Source organism: Apis dorsata, unplaced genomic scaffold (assembly GCF_000469605.1).
Source record: "Apis dorsata unplaced genomic scaffold, Apis dorsata 1.3 scaffold_256, whole genome shotgun sequence".
In the NCBI taxonomy this organism is placed as follows: Eukaryota; Metazoa; Arthropoda; class Insecta; order Hymenoptera; family Apidae; genus Apis; species Apis dorsata.
This window is the reverse complement of record NW_006263534.1, coordinates 1,822,477-1,838,141: the sequence shown is the minus strand read 5'-3', so window position 1 is coordinate 1,838,141 and position 15,665 is coordinate 1,822,477. Positions and strand designations below refer to the sequence as shown.

The following is a 15,665-nucleotide window of genomic DNA, read 5'->3' as shown; positions in this document are numbered from 1 at the left end:
ATATATATATATATATATATATTGCGATGTTTGAAGAATAAGTTGAATATTTAAACTGGAATTATTTGATACAAAATTTGTTTCTTTTTACAAACGAAGCATGTTGCAAATAATGTCATGCTTGAGTACATTTCGATTGGAAGATTTCTTTGATATATATAGAACGAGAAGATAGATTTTGTATATAATGTCTGATAATTGTGTAATTTTTAATGTTAATTTCATTACTTCCCACGTGAGATAATATCATGTGAAAAAAATTAAAATGTCATACGTTGGAAATGACATACGGTTTATTAAAATACGGTACATTAATAATAAAGATTTCTAACTATATTGTTTATTTAACTTTGAAATTTTAAAACAATCGTGTTGACGTTACGGAAAAAAAAAGAGAAAAAAATATTTCGATCTTTTGTACTGGTCGAAACAACTTTACAATTTTAAAATTCTAAAAACTATGGAAACTTCATGGGAAGTCTCTTCATAAAAATTCAAAGAAACTTTTCTTTCGTGGTATCTTTCTTTCAAGAATTTTCTTTACCACGAAGAGCTTAGCAACCTTCCAAAAGAAATCCATAGAGGTAGCATGATTGATCCCAAGGTAGCGATGAAAATTCCCTCTACTATGTTTCTACCTACTAGTCCAAACTTGAATGAGAGAGAGAAAGAGAGAGAGAGAGAGAGTAATTGAAAAGTTACAAGTACGAATCTCAAAGTACATGAAATGTGCATCAAAAGCATTGCTACGACCTCATGGAAACTATCGTTCATCTAACGTTTCATTGATCGAATAATTCGCGGCATTAAGGAAGAAAAAGAATGAATGTGAATTCCTATGTCATAAATTCAAAAATCTGCAACGTATATTCGAACGAGAAAAGTTTCTATTTCGTACAATCGACGTAAGAGCTTCTTCACCGGGATATAAACTCGACTTGGACTAACTTCGTGAAACTTTCCCCTCTTTTTGTTCGATCGTATTTCAACGATTGAAAAGATACAAGAGATTGAAAAGTTTACGAGTTTTTTGGGGTTAATTAATCGATGATCGACCGACGTTTTCGTTTTTCACGCATTTTCATTATCTCAGTAAAAAATCTACTTCACATGTTTGGAATTGGATCTAAATCGATAGTTCTTTAAACTTTTGAACCATGGAACATTGATCATGAGAAAATTTTGCGACACCGAAATAAGAGATTACAAAATCGGTAAAATATAATATGTGCGAATCTTTTATTAAAAATTGTAAAAAATCAATGTTATGTTTAAAATAGAATCACGAAATATCTTTAGTGACGTCAAAACCAACATTAGAAAATATTTAAGTCTAAAAAAAAAAAAAAAAAGATCATACATGAAGCGTGTCCAGAGTGCAAAATTATCTTGGTTTGTAGTTAATTTTAAGCTTCGTTACAATTTGAAGTTTCCCAGTGTAAATTGTGTCCAAAGAGAGAATTTTCCTGACGTTTCTCTGGCATTGCAGCCAGACATTTTCATGAGCCAAAAAACACATTGAAATTGTTTGACCCTAAACCCTTTCGACCTCTGAAGAAGGTAACTGCAATGCTGGCAAAACGTGGAAAAAATACTCTTTTTTGGACACTATTCACACCAAGTAGCCTTAAATTACTAAAATGACCTAAAAAATCTTGTATTTTCTTTTTTAAATTTTAATTTTATAACATTTAACAAATTTATAGAATAGTAATGTCCTGAATACTTATATTTAATGAATATTATCAAGAAAATATAAGAGATACCTAATAACTTATAGTTATAGTAAATAAATTATCAATATACTTACACGCTTTATTGTTAACATTAATCGTGAATATTTGATGTTGCAAAGATATAACGTGTAATTATACTAAATTACTGTCGTTGATGCTATATCGACAATGTTTCGATGGACGTATTGAACAGCAATATCGATATTTCTTTCTTCGAATAGTGATTTGTCGATTCTTATTGATGAATGGATACTAGATATAGATGGATGAGCACACAGGGCATATTAATTGTAAATCGACAACAAACGTCGTGTCGAAGAAATGACATCAATATTTCTTTCACAGTTACGAGTATATAGATAATTTATTGTATACTATTATTATCGATGTTCACAGCATCGTTAAATCGATACGTTAACTTCAACAAGTGATAACGAATGTTAAGAGTCCAATTTTTTTTAAATGTTTTCATTTTTTTTCTTATTGTTGTTACTTATTATCGAGAAAGATTAAACGGGGAAGAAAATGGAGAAGGGGGGCGAGGAAGCGCGACGTCATTTTTCACCGACAAACTTTCAACAGCTGCAGCACGACAAATCGTTCCCTGTCGAGTTGATTTCGAAACGATTTCTCATTGGGCGAATTTCCGGCTACGAATATCGTCGTTCTACCATCTCGCGCGTTATGAAATGTCATTGAAAACGGACGGATATTTTACGCCGTATTCCTTCCCGTGGAAATAAAATCTGTTGTTCCATTGTGGCGAATGATTTTGTCTTTTTTTTTTTTTTCTCTTTTTTCTTTTTTGACAAAGCTTCATGCACGAATAATTACCACATTCTAAGTTAATCACGTGTATGTTCACTCGCAGTTAAATCCGGTTAACTGCGATTAAACGGTTGCATCGTCGTGGATTTTTTTTTCCTCGTACACACTTTGTTCGAGAATAGGATTATCTATATGGTAATTCAAGTAGCGATTATTCAGATTAAAATTAACACGATCATCTCACGATTATATATTTTAATTGTCGTCGAAATTTTATCAAAGACGATAGAATTTCATTTTTAAATAGATTTTCATAATTATCCTTTATTTCTTTTCTTCATGTGTCTTTTTGTGTAAGATGAATTTAAAAAAGTTTTAAAGCGAGCAATTTTTTCATTTCATTTAAGAAAATAATTATTATAGAATTAATCGCGAAACAAGTTGAAGATAATTTTGAAAATTTATTTGATAAAAAGATTTTTGCTTTAGGAAAATTTGTATTTAACGATTTTGATTGAAGGGATACAAGAATTAAAAATAGTCTGAAAACATAGATCGCATGTATAGAAAAAAAACTTGGAAAATTACGTTGCAATTTTATCTCGTATCGTAAATTGCAAGGAAAAGTATAATCGATTTATAGTTAACGCCATACTTCCGGCGTGAACAAGTTCGAGTTTTCGATTGAAGAAAATTATTTTTACCAATGATAGTTTTCATTTATAAGTTGTTATTATTATAAAGTATGAAAAGTGGATCACGAAGCTTATCTTAACAATAGACGTGCACGGTATGAGATTAATCTCGTGTCTGCTGCTGCTATAATTAAAGAAGAAATGAAGGGTCTAGAAAAGATGACCATGAGATTACGTAGTAATTATTATCGTGTCGCAAGAAATCGCCATCAGACGAGAGGGAGTTTTCATTCCAGTTGTTTTTCCAATATTCTCTATTTTTTTTTTTTTCAAATCACTTCCTTTGGATAATACAGAATATCTATATTGGATATACTTTCGATTATTTTCTCAAAAGATAAATTGAAATTCGCAAATTTTATTTTCATTCATTCATATTGGCAAGCATTTTCAAGAAAAAATTATTGTATCGAGTGTTATCTCTCTATTTTTGATTTCTATGATGTTTCTTATTATTGTTATTTTTAGCTCCTATTCATCTCTCGGAGAATAATAAAATATAAATGAATTTGATTAGCTCGTTTCTTTTGTCAGTAAACGTACACGACGCGTATAGTATTTTCAATTTTCTCACAAATATATATCTTACTTTACTTTCATTAAACGTACTTCTATATCTATATAAACAACGACAAATCATCCCTGATATGATATAATAACACGTTATGTTTGGTTATTCTAAAATATTTTTCTCGATTGACAAAAATTATACATATATTTGTTACGTTATTCAATATATATTTCAATATATTTATACGAACAATGACTTTTTTTAAAAAAAGAAACTTTTGCATCGGTGAAAGAATTATAAAGATTTATACTTCGAATTATACATCGAAAAATACATCGAAAAAAGTAGAAATATGCAAAAGAGATATTACAAAGTCCCGGTAACTGATACAAAACTTTTTTACGAGAGACCCATTACATTTACATCGTTACAAAGTTAGTCTGAACGAGTTGAGTCTGAGCGAGTGCTTTAGCGGATCGAAGCGAGGCAAGTCGTGGAAGAAATCGAGGCTGGTTAAGGAGAAATGGAAGGTGGATAACGCGAATTTGAATCGATCGCGGATAGATCCGTCTCACTCAGGATCGAAGTCGCGAACGTTTTGTATGTATATGCGTCCGCAATCTTGGAACAGAAATTTTCTATTCGAGCCACGTATATCACTTGTTCGAAACTGTGGGAAGAGGTGAAGGAATTCGAAGAAGGTTGGCTCGGGACAGATCGATCTTTTCAAGGGATGGGAGCCAAGAACACGAAAAATGAAAGGTGCACGGGATGAATTTTTCCCGTGGTATCGTCTATTCCCACGCAGTTTCAATTTCCGATCGTACGACGAGAAAATTATCGTTAAATACAATTTTCACTGGAAATTTATATTTCAATTCATTTCACCTCCTGTTAGGAAATTTTAACTTTATTTCTCTCGTATAGAAAAAAAAAAAAAAAATGAGCGATTGTCACATCGTGAAAATATTAATGATCAAAATTTGTATCCTGTTGTACAGTCGTTCGTAAAAATTTCTATATATTTTATATAAGTTTAATGAACAAATTATGTTACGAAAATCTGTGATAATTTTATTTTTAATGAAAGTTTAGTGCAGATTTTATAAATTTTTTTTTTATTAGTGGGATATTATTTTGAAAGATTGATTGTTTTTTTTTTCATTTTTTTAAAAATAAATAATTTTGTAATCGTATAGAATAAAACTTCGGATAGAATAAAACTTTTATATTATTACATGTTTATATTTTAATGCTCTATTACTGCGTAAAACAAAAAGAAAAAAAGAGAGAAAAGAAAATTTTCTTTTGGAAAAAGAAATTGCTCCATACATAATTTATTATAGTTTTACTTATGAATTTTTATTAAAACAAACATTTTTTCAGTTATTTGAATTTCTTTATATAAGAAGATTGTATGTATTGACTGCGCCTAGATAAAATTTTGCTAACGAAATTTCAATTAATCGTGGATAAAATTAAATATAGTAATCGTTTCAATAATATAATTTCTATAACGTGAACAATATTCTTTATGAAATCTTTTTTTGCGATATTTTATATATATATTCAGTACTTCGATCCTAACTAAATTTCCAAGAGTATTCGCTAGATAAAAATTTGATTTGCACGGAGAAAATTTGATTTCCTTGGTCGAAATTCGTTGATACGTTCGAATGGCGGAATTCTACGTTTTCTTTCGTAAAATTGATAGGAATTGATTGATAAACTGATCCTAAGTAAATTTCCTCGAGCGCTTTCCAGAATAAATTCTCTATCTAGTAAAGTAAAGTTTCATTTATTATTATATAGCCGAGAAAGAATTTAATTTCGAGCGATATAATCCCGTTTGTTTTTTAACTGATTTGACGTTACATTCATCCCCTTCGCTTCCACGAGTATTAACTGTTAAAAATAATCTTGCGCCTTAATCCCACTCTTCTGTTTCATTTGATCAAAATTTCATTCTCGAAACTTAATTGTATGTTTAATACAATACTTGTTAACATATAGATCGAATATTCAGGATATCCTTTGCACGAAAATCATTTATAATATTAATTCCAGTTAAATTTTTCGTCAAATAAAAAAATTACAACTCACTTTTTTTAATTTTTTGAGAAACACGAACAAATATAAAATTGATGATCATTACTTGTTACAGAAAGCGATAAAATCTTCTTCCCTTTTTCTTTCTATTTAATTTCTTTTTTTATTATTATTATTTACCACTTATAAAAATTCAACAATCGTTGATTCTTTGTGCCGCTAATATAAAAGCAGAAGATGAATAAAATTCAGAAGAATTCTGTCCGTCCCAAAAAATATTAAAATTCATTTCTCAAGGGCGGAAGATCAAAGGCAAATCGACCCAACCCCACTATCGCCGACCAAGTCCTATCTTTTCGTGGTCGTGTTGCCCCGGCAATCGATAGGAGTGTCCGGACGCAGAGTGCACGAAGTCAAACATTATTATCGATAGTGGCCCCCCTCGTCCCTCGTTTCGTTGCGTCTAGCGTGCAACGTTAATTGGACATGCACGTACATCCTGCGGGTTTATGGCTGGAAAGGCGTCGTTCAACCGACGAGTCGCTCTCACGATTGTTTCTCGACGACGGCGTCTCCAACGAGCCGTGTTTCATCGACTTTGTTATTCCAGACTGACAATCGAGTCAATTAATACCGTTCTAAATCTATCTATTCGAATTGGCATTGTGATTGTTAAAATTCCCTCGTGTATCTCGCGATACGAAGCGAAAGCACAGATCAGATTTCATGACAGATTTCGAAAAAGGATTAATAAAGAATGAAGTTTCTTTTTTTCTTTTTTTTTTTTCTTAGAAATTGCAGGTGATTCACCTGAGATCTTATTTTAAATCCTTCTTTCCCTGCGGTGTTATTTTAAAAAAATGAGAAATGAATAATTGATCAGACTCCCTGGTAGAAAAATGGACGTAGGATGATACGAATTTGTCCTTTGAGAAGATATGGCAGCCTTGCTAAATAAAGGTTTCTCACCGGTGTATTAATAAAGATAGCGATCTTAATGATGATATGGCATGCAAAGATATGGATCAATTGGAACGTTTGTATTTTACCATAAAATCAAAACGTTCTATCTATTGTTTGTTTATTTTTCATTTCATATAAATATATATATATATACAGATATGTTTTGAATAAGTGATAGCAAAAAGTGATAAAAATATTAATTTTCAATTTAAATTGTCGAAACTCGAACCTTGAAAGTTAATATTTAAAATTTTTTATTTTTTATTTATACATAAATATATTAAAATATTTCGATTAAAATCAGAGATACATTTACGTGGATCCCTCCCCTCATTAATTCTGCACGTCCGATACGAATTGACCAACGGTATGTAACATTTATCGTTTGTCACCTCGGCTTGTTGGAAATGCAATTTGCCGAAACGATCATCGTGTAATATTGGCTGGAATGAGATATGTAATAGAATGACATTAACGGATCCCGACCTAAACCTCGTTACAATTTACCGTGATCGTTATAGAGCATCGTGTATTGCCTCGAATGCAACAGATGTCCCACGGAGAGCCGTGAATTTGTCATTGGATTCAATTAATACGCTTATCCTAAAAGATTACGTATTACGATTGTTCGTATGTTTACAATAGATACAATTGAATATCGAGAATAGAAATGTTAAATCTCGCATTGTTGTTGCATTAATGTTGCATTGTAACCGAAGATTCAATCCGACAAATTCTGGTTTGTAGTTGTAAGGAATCGATTTATTATTAAGCTCTTTATGAACGAATTATTAAAATTATTATCGTTGGTTTTTTAAATGAAACGAGGCAAATGATAAAGGAAATTTTATCTATTGTGTTATTTCAAGCCGGCGACAACCAATTATTCTATTTACTTGCGAAATTTTATAAAATTTGTCACATAAAGTAACAAGTTTTAACAATTGAAAATATTATAAAAAGGATTAAGAAAAATTTCTTTCAGACCAATTTTTAACATCTTTAAGAACCAATTAAGAAATATTCAAAAGAAATATTCTCAGATATTACAATTATTACTTTTCTTTCGAAACTAAGTTTCTAAAAATGTTTACTTATAATACCATCAAATAAATATATTTATCTAAAACAGTGTACGTCTGAAAATTAAATTGTTCAATTCATTATCAACTCTATACCCTTCGAATTATGCAGTGGAAAGATGAAGATGACCATTGATACAACAATGATAAATCGTAATCACGATGAAAACATGTTCAACGCGTTCTCTCGCAAATTCAAATGACGCGAGATCATCTCGCCCCCAGCTGGGCCTACAGTTATTCAGTCCAGTCCGTCGTTACATTGTGGGAAAATACACAATTGCGGAACCGAGTGGAAACAAGCCGCGTTTTCCAGAGGAAAAGTTGACGAGTGGGAATATACGTGGCGTGGGCGAACGAGTTAAATCGAGGATCAATTAATTTGTGGCGAGGGAAAAATGAACAACAATGACGTATGTTGTGGTTTCGAGACGAAACGTGAATAGGATACAGAGGTAATGGAAGATTTTTTTTCTTTTTTATTGCTTAATTTCGAAATAAGTTTTAATTGCCGACGTTGTTAGAAAGCTTCGAAGTGTGGTGGAATAAATATAATTAGAATAAGAAACCCGTGAAACGTGTTATCTCGTGTCTTGTTTTATACGTCGTCCTCGAGAAACTTGTTTCCGGCGATAGTAACGATAGAACGATGATAGTGAAAATTTTCCACTATTTTTTTTTTTATATGTATATAGTTGCTTTTGTTGAATTGGACAGTTTGATGAAATTTCAAAATTTCTTCACACAAATCGATCATTATTTAAATTTAGAAAAGGATGATGCTATGCATTATTTAAATTTAGAAAAGCATAATAGAAAATAGAATAATTTTAAAGTTTTCGATCAAAGTGTTCGATCGTCCGTGAATAAATCTTTTGAATTGAATTATTAATTTTAAAATCATTCTCGTTCGTAACGGTTGGAGATATCTTTTGCAAATAATTCCCTTTTCGCACACGCGAATTCAAGATTATCCCGTAAATTTACATTGATGATGCTCTTAAAACGATCGTTTGCACTCCAACAAAGAAAGACAACAGATCTTTATATTCCTTCGCCTTGCAATTTTGTACCCAGAGGAATTCTTCGTTTGGAAACAACAGGTTGAAATTAATAAATATAATTCTTTGGAATATAATTCTTAATTAAAATACTTTCTCTTCGAATATTCGAGAAAAAGTTGATAAAACATCTTTGGAGATTCGATAAGAAATAGTGAGTTAATCGTAAGATGGAGCAGTTGCAGAAGATTAGTCGATTGAACTTGTTTCCATGATACGTCTTGTTATTTCGAAAGTTTTTTTTTTTGCAACATAAGGCGCACTTCTCGTGAATCATCAACTAAAATGTAATTATTTCGTGACAAAATTTACAAAACCATGAACCCATAAAGATATCTAATTTTTTCTACAATTATCCAAATATGAAAATATGGATGAATTAAAATTGAAACAGGAAATTATTTTCGAAAAAATAACGTAGAAAGTGTAAATCTTTTCTGCCAGGATTTCGATATCGAGCTTGTTGTATAAACCCCTATCCCCTTGTTCCTATATCTTGGTTCGAGAAGAAAGAAGGGATGAATCCCCTGTACGAAATCGAATCGACGATAGCTGAGATACGCAGAAAGTAGCATGCGTGCGAGCCAATCCATTTGCGAAGACTATATCAAGGACAATACCGAAGTACATAGTACATAGTACGAAAGGATTTTCGTAAATGGCGCAATCTACCGCATCATTTACGACACCTGACGGAATAGTCTGATAAAGTGAATAGTTTAGATAATGCTGGAGAGAAATGAGGAAACATAAACGAGGAAATGTATCGAAAAACTGGCACGTATATAATATCCTTTTATCCTCGAAGAAAGAGAAAATAAGATTTCAGAAGATTGAAAAAAAATACACTTTTAACACTTAATTAATTATATAAACATTGTTTGATTCAAGAATTCAAAATTTTATCAAATTCAATTGATTATTGATTTATATTTCAATATTGAAATTTATTGATTGTTAATTTTCCCTTTTATTTACCATAAAATTAAAGATTTGTTATTATTCTCCTCAAGAAATTTCCAGAAAACCAGATACCGTAATAACGTGGAAAATTGTGGCTATTAAACAACAACGACACCAACTGCTCCTTTATTCGGAGGGTATCGTGCAACGGGTTTAATTAAAGATGAAAATTCGCATCGCCTTGTGGACGATAAACGGAATTTGAATCATTCTTAAAATAACACAGAGCATATAATGTCGCATTAGCATATCTCGTCCTACCCCACTGGGATACTTGTAAACACACTTTAAGGCGGAGCGGAAAGGTGTTTACCGACTGTCTCGCCGTACATTAATTTCGTTCCTCGTTACATAAAAGTCTCCTGTCTCTCCTTCGTCGTTCAATTACGCTCTTTTTCCGACCAGGGAAATAAGTAGAAGGAAGTCGAAACGAGTCCCCTGCGAAAGGGGACGAAGAAGAAATTGTTTCGAAAATTGTTTGAACCATGGAACAATGGAAGTACCGCATCTTAACCTTTCTCATTCTATCTCAGACAGATAGAATACAGAAATCGTTCGTTAAAACGTAATTGAAATTCAGATGCATAGCCAATTTCACACTCGAATACAATTTGTGCTCGTCTGAAAGTCTGCGTGGGAAGATTAAGAAAAGTTACGCTCGGGGGTTGCGGCGAGTAACACGCAACGAGAAAACATCTCGGGTGCAATACCATTAATAATCCACATCAGGCATACCTCAAAGTATAAAACTAACGCTCCTCGCGCGAAAGTAATCGAATAACTAGGCACGGTATTATGGAAATTAATTATTTTACTAGAAACTGTTATGCTTCTGTATTTCTGCGTGGAGCGATTCAAATGGGAGTCGTTTCCTTAAGATTCATTCAAGTTTCCTGGGCGTAGACAATGGTTACCGGTTAATATTCCACAAAGGAATATTGTTGTTCAATTGTAATTGCCCGGAGTTTGAGAAGTTTTCAACAGCCGGCCACTAGACATTGTGTTTTCACTGACTCCCTATGCGGGTGTATGTATTTTCGTACCACTTTCGAGCGGAGTGATGAATTAAAGAACTAGGAGGGAATACTAAAAAGGACCCGTAGACTATTGTCTCTGACATCGTGACGAGACTTGTGAACATTCGCCGACTTTTCCCCGTTATATATCTTTTTCAAAACTAACGCGAACCATTGTACACGATCGATAAACTTAATCGATAAACCTTAAAAAAGAATATCGCGTTTAAAATTTACGAATTAATCGAAAAAAAAAGAAAATACGAGATAAAAATAATGAAATATGATATAACAAGTTCTCGTATCACTTTCAAAAATCTTCGAATTTCATTGCAATTCGCGCGTCGTCGTTAACCTAGCTTAACACAATCATAGCCGAAAGAAATCATGCCCGAAAAGTTTTCCAAAAGTTTTCCACATCGTGGAACGATGAAACTTACCTGAACACTTCGAAGAGAGAAGAGGAGCGCGACGGCTCGGTTAACAGGTGAGAATCGAATCGGGTTGCGGGAGCGCGGGAAAGCGGTGCCTCGTTGATCAGCCGGTAACTCGCAAACTCCAAAAGTGGTTCGACTCGGCCGGTTGACGTTGATCGCTCGCGACCAGTAACAACGACTGTTGTTGCGTTTGCCGAGGATTGCGCGTTCGATTTCGATTCCGTTTTGGGGGGCGAAGCAGGTGAACGTGGCTCGTGCGCTCTGGATAAAGACCGGATCCGTTGCCAAGACGAACACACCGTTACGGACGAGCTAGCTCTGTCCGGTACTCCGCTACGGTGCCGGGTACTATCCTCGATGCTTTTAGTCGGCGTCTGCGCTCTCGTAACCTTCCGACCTTCTCTTCCACCTGCACACCCCCACCTAATGGCCCAGCGTATTTTAGACTGCAGCCGCGCTAGCTGCTCTCTCTCTCTCTCTCCTTCCGCCCTCCGCTCTCTTCTCCGTAAGCTTGTCTCCGTCTCCCTCTCTCCTGTGCGCGCACCTGACTACCCCTACCACAACAGCACCTGATGCTGCACCTGAGCTAGTAGTAGGGGTCAACGCTTCTGCTCCCATCTTATGCGAGGATATATAATCAACCCGAATATAACCTGTGGACCATCGACTGAGGCGCTTTGTATCGCGTGTGAACGGTAATTACGAGTGTTTGCCGAGAAGGTGTGGGGGATATTTAGGATTTTGTACATGCCGCTGTGTAACTGGCAGGTGGTTACTTTGACGAGCGTATCTGCACTTTGACGAAGAGGCAATAAATTGGAAATGTGATTGATTATCGAGTCGTTGGGTAATTAGATTCGTTCCACGATTTTCCTCGTGGAAATCAAGAATGAAAATCACCGCAGACCGCGGAAAATCTATCCTTTCGATGGTTCTGCTGCGATTGGGAAGGAGAAATATTCGATTATCGAGTGATTTGAGTGAATTTCGTTCGATTTTGATCTTAATCGTGAAAAAATTAAAGATCAAATATTATTGAAACTTGTGTTCGTTCGATGGAGAAATTGAATATATTGGAAGGAGATTGGAAGGGGAAATGTGATTGCGAAGTCTTTTGTTTTTTTGAGGAGGGGGAGGGGGGAGATAGAAGAGAGAGTGGGAGGATAATTAAATTTTATTTTGACTTTGCTCGTGGAGAATTTCTGTTATACGTTTAATGAACTATGTTTATGGACTTCTTGGTTATTTCATTAACGTTTATTTAAGATCCATTATGTGAATTATTATTATTGGAGTTTTTAATCCTTCTCCACTCACGCAACGCTGCTTTAACTAGAGATTGTATATAATGTCGTGTTGGCATTAATATCGTGAAAAGATAAAGATGTCTCGCTTTTTTCCACCTCCATTCCACCTCCATTCCACCCTTTTATTCGTTTTGGTAATATACCTTATAACATCATCCGCTTCTTTCTTTCTTTTTTTTTTCAACCAAATCTCTTTTATCGCCGGAACAGATTTCCTCTATAAAAAATACACATTTCGATCCGCAAAATTACGTATCCAAAAGAATCTTGAAGAAGTATCGGGGATATATAGCGGTTGTTTACTTAGAATTTAGATGAGAGTTACACATCTACTTCGTAGAAGGAACCAAAGAAAATATTACCAACATTTTCATGCAAATAAACGTGTCATTTATCGAAAAAGACCGATAAGGAAGAAGTATATCGTCTTCTTTGCTTTTCTCGAAATATTTTGTCAACAATTCAACCACAGTTTTTTAAGGTAATATATCCAAATATTCTCTTTTTCTCTCTCTTATATTTACATACTGTAATCGGTACATCGAATTTTTCGAAATATAATCAGTATTGGAAGCCATCGAGAAACTTTGGTTTGAGGTAGAATTCAGTTTCACATTTTGAATTTTGTTGATTCAGTCACTACTGTATTTATACGCTAGACAAACTAATCAAACTTCAATCTGTTCGTGGGTGGAACGTGAACCGTGTCTCCGACCGCAACTCATTCATAAACTCCAACTCGAGATTAATTTTATTTTTAAAGTTTCTATTTCGATAAATTCTTCCTCAACGGGAAAAAATTCGAGCTTAAAGCTATTCGAGCTGTCTGGGTATTCGCATCCCTTGGGTATGTCAGACGCGGGAGGTAGTTACCACGGTATCGATGCACCTGAGATACAGAGAGGTCAATGTTTGCACGCACAACTTTGATGAGATTCAAGTTACTTTCCAGGTGGGGGGGTATTAGATAGGATGCAACGGTAGAGGATAGGTTGGTGCAAGCACGGAGTCGAACGACGCCGCACGGCCATTCAATTCTGCCAGCTCGTCCAAAGTTTTCCAATTTTACGTTTGCCGTTGGACGGATCACCTCGGATCATCTCGTTTCCTGCTACTTTTTTACACCCAGAGTTATGCCAGTATCTCTTCTTCCCCGTGTTTATTTTAAAAATTGATACAAAGAGAGAGAACGTATTTTTTCATTTATATTCTTTCATTTTTTTCGTTTCGTCTCTTTGTTATGTTGTTTTTTTTTTTTCGTCTCTTGTTAACAGAGAATATCCTTTTCTTCGTTTCTTTTTTTTTTTTCTTTAAATCTGATGATATTTAAAATTTTTAACCAAATGAGAAAAATTTTCATCAAACGAGTGCATTCCTTTTTGCAAATATATATTCCTGCAAAAAGTTGTCTTCTTTTCTTCAAAAGTTTGTATCTATTGTTAATGATTTCAGTATTACATACAAATCAAAATCTTATTATCTTCGCCCCATTTCTATCTTCTTCTCTCTTTCTTTCTTTCTCTTTCTCTTTTTTCCTTTTGAGTCTCGTTAGTATCTCTTTTACCTTCTTACTTCTCCTTTCTTCTTTTTTATTTTTTCCTCCCCAATAAAATCGACCTTTGAGATTTTAAACCCTGTAGCTACGCCAAGAGGGAGGGATGTGGAATGTCAAAGAAGAGAATCTTCGATGACGAGGAAGGAAAGTTCTCCTCGTTCTGGAACAGAGGCAACGACCGAAATCGAGGCGACTTGTTTTCTTCGTGGAAAGGTGGATTTCGTCGACAAACATCGAACTATTCATTTTGAGAGAGAAAAAGAGAGAGAGAGAGAGACCTGGATTTCCTTTTCTTGCGTGCTCTCCTCGACACGACCGATCGCGTACGTGTATCACTCGAAGACACGAGGCGATGATTTACGGTTTAGAAGAGGGTTCTTCCGGTTCGATAGGATCGGTAGATGCGCGTTGATGAATGTTTCAAACTGATGGACGATAAATAAACGAGATTCGTTTGCCGATATGTATCGCGATATAATCAATTTCTCCGGGAGACACGAGAAATTTTTAACAAAATTTTCTGTTAAACGAATTGATTAATCGAGAAGGTGAGAAATCTCGTTTCGAACACGTGATTGAACGCGAGATTTCAAACATCCTCTGATAAATGATTAGTTATAATGAAATTTCAATTAAATCGTATGCATGATTGGCTTCGTCGAGGTTGATCGCGATAGAAGGTTTAATTGCGAAATTTATGAGTCTTTATTATTGCCAATTGCTTATTTCAATTGTTTATTTTTCTGGAAATTAATAGAATAATTCATTTTGATTGATTTTCATTTGTAATTGATTTTGTCATTGCAACAAATATTTCTCGTTAGATTTAAGACAAAGTTTTGGAAAGAGGAGTGCACAATAATCTTCACGAATTTAAAAGAGATGTAGCCTGGCACGCTAATTATTTCCTAGAAAATATCGTTCAAACCTGTCCTCTCTCCAAATGATCTTTTTCAAATCCATAAAAAATATTCGCATCCTGAAAAAAACAGGATGGTGCAGCTTATCGCAAATCAAAAAAAAAAGCTTGGCAATAGCGAGAGAACGATCGTTTGGAATTGCGATGAAATAAAATTTCGAACGCGCCCGCTTCTCGATCGTTCTCAGTTCGAACTGTAACTGAAATATCGAGAAATTCCTCGATATCGTTTTCGCTTCGCGAAGAATCGCATCACTCTTAAAATAACTTAGAAATCTGTCTATTGGGTCCATGAACCCAATAGGTAGCGTGAATAATTCATCCCTATTCGGGACTCGAGTTGTCTTCCTTCGCTTTCCTCCGCTTTCCTCCGCTTTCCTCCGCTCCCCTCTCCTTGAATTGAATTTCCAATAATTCCCTTTGGATCGAAGATGATTAATTTTTGGCAGAAGATAAAAAATAAGTTTCGCGCTTTGTATCCAAAACACAAGCATATTACGTGGTAAATATAAATCGTCCTCCTGATTGAATCAATTTGAGCTCCGATCCAATTCTCTTTGACTCGAGATCCACGCGAAAAAGGCGCAGGAGAGGATTTTATCC

General features: G+C 34.3%; 1 protein-coding gene across 1 annotated transcript in view; it reads right to left on the bottom strand.

Moving 5' to 3' along the window:
* The window catches only part of LOC102680943 (ras-related protein Rap-2a), a 32,506-nt gene extending 20,822 nt beyond the window's left edge, over positions 1–11,684 (bottom strand). The window contains exon 1 of the mRNA XM_006616289.2: positions 11,285–11,684. The gene's annotated coding sequence lies outside the window, so the exon portion shown is untranslated. The remainder of the gene's footprint in view (positions 1–11,284) is intronic.
* Between the last annotated feature and the right edge of the window lie 3,981 nt (positions 11,685–15,665).